This window comes from Triticum aestivum, chromosome 4D, assembly GCF_018294505.1.
Source record: "Triticum aestivum cultivar Chinese Spring chromosome 4D, IWGSC CS RefSeq v2.1, whole genome shotgun sequence".
Taxonomy (NCBI): Eukaryota; Viridiplantae; Streptophyta; class Magnoliopsida; order Poales; family Poaceae; genus Triticum; species Triticum aestivum.
Window position 1 is genome coordinate 29554808 of NC_057805.1, and position 5269 is coordinate 29560076.

Consider the following 5269-nt stretch of genomic DNA (forward strand, 5'->3'; position numbering starts at 1 on the left):
AAAAAGATGAAGCGTATGAGGCAAACTCAATTCCATTTTTTTGTAGTTTTCTTTCATAGACTAAACTAGTGATAAAACAAGAAACTAAAAGATTCGATTGCAAGATCTAAAGATATACCTTCAAGCACTCACCTCCCCGGCAACGGCGCCAGAAAAGAGCTTGATGTCTACTACACAACCTTATTCTTGTAGACGTTGTTGGGCCTCCAAGTGCAGAGGTTTGTAGGACAGTAGCAAATTTCCCTCAAGTGGATGACCTAAGGTTTATCAATCCGTGGGAGGCGTAGGATGAAGATGGTCTCTCTCAAGCAACCCTGCAACCAAATAACAAAGAGTCTCTTGTGTCCCCAACACATCCAATACAATGGTAAATTGTATAGGTGCACTAGTTCGGCGAAGAGATGGTGATACAAGTGCAATATGGATGGTAGATATAGGTTTTTGTAATCTGAAAATATAAAAACAGCAAGGTAACTAATAATAAAAGTGAGCGTAAACGATAATGCAATGCTAGGAAACAAGGCCTAGGGTTCATACTTTCACTAGTGCAAGTTCTCTCAATAATAATAACATAATTGGATCATATAACTATCCCTCAACATGCAACAAAGAGTCACTCCAAAGCCACTAATAGCGGGGAACAAACGAAGAGATTATGGTAGGGTACGAAACCACCTCAAAGTTATTCTTTCCGATCAATCCATTGGGCTATTCCTATAAGTGTCACAAACAGCCCTAGAGTTCGTAGTAAAATAACACCTTAAGACACATATCAACCAAAACCCTAATGTCACCTAGATACTCCAATGTCACCTAGATACTCCAATGTCACCTAAGTATCCGTGGGTATGATTATACGATATGCATCACACAATCTCAGATTCATCTATTCAAACCAACACAAAGTACTTCAAAGAGTGCCCCAAAGTTTCTACCGGAGAGTCAAGATGAAAACGTGTGCCAACCCCTATGCATAGGTTCATGGGCGAAACCCGCAAGTTGATCACCAAAACATACATCAAGTGAATCACGTGATATCCCATTGTCACCACAGATACGCACGGCAAGACATACATCAAGTGTTCTCAAATCATTAAAGACTCAATCCGATAAGATTACTTCAAAGGGAAAACTCAATCCATTACAAGAGAGTAGAGGGGGAGGAGCAACATAAGATCCAACTATAATAGCAAAGCTCGCGATACATCAAGATCGTGCCGAATCAAGAACACGAGAGAGAGAGAGAGAGAGAGAGAGAGAGAGAGAGATCAAACACATAGCTACTGGTACATACCCTCAGCCCCGAGGGTGAACTACTCCCTCCTCGTCATGGAGAGCGCCGGGATGGTGAAGATGGCCACCGGTGAGGGATCCCCCCTCCGGCAGGGTGCCGGAACAGGGTCCCGATTGGTTTTTGGTGGCTACAGAGGCTTGCGGCGGCGGAACTCCCGATCTATTCTGTTCCCCGATGGTTTTTGGGTATATGGATATATATATGCGGAAGAAATACGTCAGGGGAGCCACGAGGGGCCCACGAGGGTGGAGGGCGCGCCCAGGGGGGTGGGCGCCCCCTGCCTCGTGCCTCCCTCGTTGCTTTCCTGACGTGCACTCCATGTCCCCCGGATTGCTTTCTTTCCAAAAATAACTTCTCCGGAAGGTTTCATTCCGTTTCGACTCCGTTTGATATTCCTTTTCTTCGAAACACTGAAACAAGGGAAAAAACAGGAACTGGCACTGGGCTCTGGGTTAATAGGTTAGTCCCAAAAGTAATATAAAAGTGCACAGTAAAGCCCATAAAACATCCAAGATGGATAATATAATAGCATGGAACAATCAAAAATTATAGATACGTTGGAGACGTATCAGTATCCCTCCCAAATGATGTTGCTCCTATTACTCATTGTGATGATGATAATTGCTATACTATTGGTGCTATCCATACTATTAATGATGAGAGTGATTATGCTTATGATATGAAAAGGCCCAAGCTTGGGGATGCTATGTTTGATGAAGATGATGCTTTTGAGAATATATTTGCTGCAATTAATGTTTGTCCCAAGCTTGGGATGCTACGTTTAATGAAGATGATATTTTTAGTCCCCCATGTTTCGATGTGCAAATTTATTATGATGAAAGCATGCCTCCTATCTATGATGATTATTGTGATGGCACGTATGCTATAAAGAATAAAGATAACCATGAAACTTGTCATCATGATTTTAATTTTCAATTGGATTATGCTTCACATGATAGTTATTTTGTTGAGTTTGCTCCCACTTCTATTGATGAGAATAAATTTGCTTATGTGGAGAGTAATAAAATTTCTATGCTTGTAGATCATGAAAAGAATGCTTTTGGTGCTGGTTATATTGTTGAATTCATTCATGATGCTACTAAAAATTACTATGAGGGAGGAACATATGCTTGTGGAAATTGCAATAATATCAAGTTTCCTCTCTATGTGCTTAAAGTTTTGAAGTTATGCTCGTTTTGCCTTCCTATGCTAGTTGATTATTGTTCCCATAAGTTGTTTGTTCACAAAATCCCAATGCATAGGAAGTGGGTTAGACTTAAATGTGCTAGTCATATTCTTCATGATGCTCTCTTTATGTTCCAATTCTTATCTTTTATGTGAGCATCATTGAAATCATCATGCCTAGCTAGGGGCGTTAAACGTTAGCGCTTGTTGGGAGGCAACCCAATTTTATTTTAGTCTCTTGCTTTTTGGTTCTGTTTAGTAATAAATAACCCACCTAGCTTCTGTTAAGATGTGGTTTTATGTTTTAATTAGTGTTTGTGCCAAGTAAGACCTATAGGATCTTCTTGGATGATAGTTATTTGATCTTGCTGAAAATTCCAGAAACTTTCTGTTCATGAAAATAATTGTTTAAAATCACTAGAACGTGATAAAATACTGATTCCAAATTCAGTAGGTCAATAAACAAATTATCTAGGTCGTCCTATTTTGGCAGATTTTTCTCAGTTCCTGAAGTTTGCATTTGATACAGATTACTACAGACTGTTCTGTTTTTGATAGATTCTGTTTTCATTGTGTTGTTTGCTTATTTTGATGAATCTATGGGTAGTATTGGAGGGTATGAACCATAGAGAAGTTGGAATACAGTAGATATTACACCAATATGAATTTAGAATGAGTTCACAACAGTACCTAAGTGGTGATTTATTTTCTTATACTAACGGAGCTTACGAGTTTTCTGTTGAGTTTTGTGTTGTGAAGTTTTCAAGTTTTGGGTAAAGATTCGATGGACTATGGAATAAGGAGTGGCAAGAGCCTAAGCTTGGGGATTCCCAAGGCACCCCAAGGTAATATTCAAGGATAACCAAGAGCCTAAGCTTGGGGATGCCCCGGAAGGCATCCCCTCTTTCGTCTTCGTTCATCGGTAACTTTACTTGGAGCTATATTTTTATTCACCACATGATATGTGTTTTGCTTGGAGCGTCATTTTATTTTCTTTAGCTTTGCTTTCTGTTTGAATAAAATCCCAAGATCTAAAATTCTTAAATGAGAGAGAGTCTTCACATAGCTACATAATTATTTAACTACTCATTGATCTTCACTTATATCTTTTTGGAGTAGTTTGTCATTTACTCGTGTGCTTCACTTATATCCTATGAGTAAATGGTTGAATGATTTGAATGTCATAAATCTGAAATTATATATATTTCATATGCCTTTCCCATGGGGAGTAATGCCTTCACATATAAGAAGTAGAGGTGGTAGATTTATTGAAGGTTGGCAAACATTGTATTGGTCACTTGAACAATTCATGAAAGAATATTGAAGGAAGAGAGATTTCACATATAAATATACTATATTGGACATCTTCTATGATTGTGAGCCCCATTAATTATTTTCAAACCTGAGCAAATTAGTTGAAGTTGGACAAGGAAGACAACATAATGAATTATGCTTGGGTATATTTGTATAGAAGTTATATTGTTATGGATCCTCTAACATGTGGTGCTTGCTATTTAGAATCCTTTGCTAGCCAAAATATCTGTACTAAGCGGGAATACTGCTTATGCATCCAAATTCCTTGAACCAAGTTTCTTCCATGAGTGTCCACCATATCTACCTATATGCGGTATTTACCTGCCGTTCCAAGTAAATTTGCATGTGCCAAACTCTAAACCTTCAAATAATAATCTGTTTTGTATGCCCGAATCGCTCATGTAGTGACTAGGGGCTAGTAGTATCTTCCATGCTAGGTGGGTTATTCTCATGATGAGTGGACTCCGCTCATCATTCACGAGAAAATGGCTGGTAACTGGGATGCCCAGTCCTATGATCAAAAGATCAAAAACAAATTTGCAAATAATTTAAACAAAACTCCCCTAGGAATGTTGATAGTTGGACGGCACCCGTTGTTTCGGACAAGTCGTGGAGTGTGATCGTTGGTGGAGGGGGAGTAAAATCTTTACCTTTCTGCGTGGGAACCGCCTATGATGTATCTAGTATGGAAGATATTGGGAACTCTTGGTTGTTATGTTGACAATGAAAGCATACCTCTCAAAATTATTTTCATCTCAGTTTTTGCTCCGAGCTCTGGCACCTCTGCAAATCCCTGCTTCCCTCTGCGAAGGGCCTATCTTTTACTTTTATGCAAGAGTCAGTAGTATTCCTTCTCATTCCAACCTACTCTTTAGTTGGCAAGAATCATGTGATGGAAAGATCTAAGCATATATGGTCATTCAAATATATTTGATCATGAATTATTACTGTTGACATTACCCTTGAGGTAAAAGGTTGGGAGGCGAAACATTAAGCCCCTATCTTTCTCTGTGTTCGATGAATACTATTTGTTCTAAAAATATGCTTTGAGTGGTAGCAATCATGGAAGACTAAATGATAGTTGAGTAAGTGAAGTTTGCTAAATCAAAGCTCTGACATATACTCTTCCTGAAAATAAGATGAATTGTAATTGTTTGATGACTAATAACACGGTTTGTTAGTTTTCAAGAAAGTTTATGATCTATACTTTAACATGTGAATAGTTTGTTACTTGATCATGAAAAGTTATATGAGTTGAGCTACTATTATTACATATAATGATGCTAGAAAAGGTGATTGAAATTATCATTGATCAAACTTATGCACCTGCTAGCATTCACACTTCATAAATTATTTCTTTTATCATTTACCTACTCGAGAACAAGCAGGAATTAAGCTTGGGGATGCTGATACGTCTCCAATGTATCTATAATTTATGAAGTATTCATGCTATTATATTATCCATCTTGGATGTTT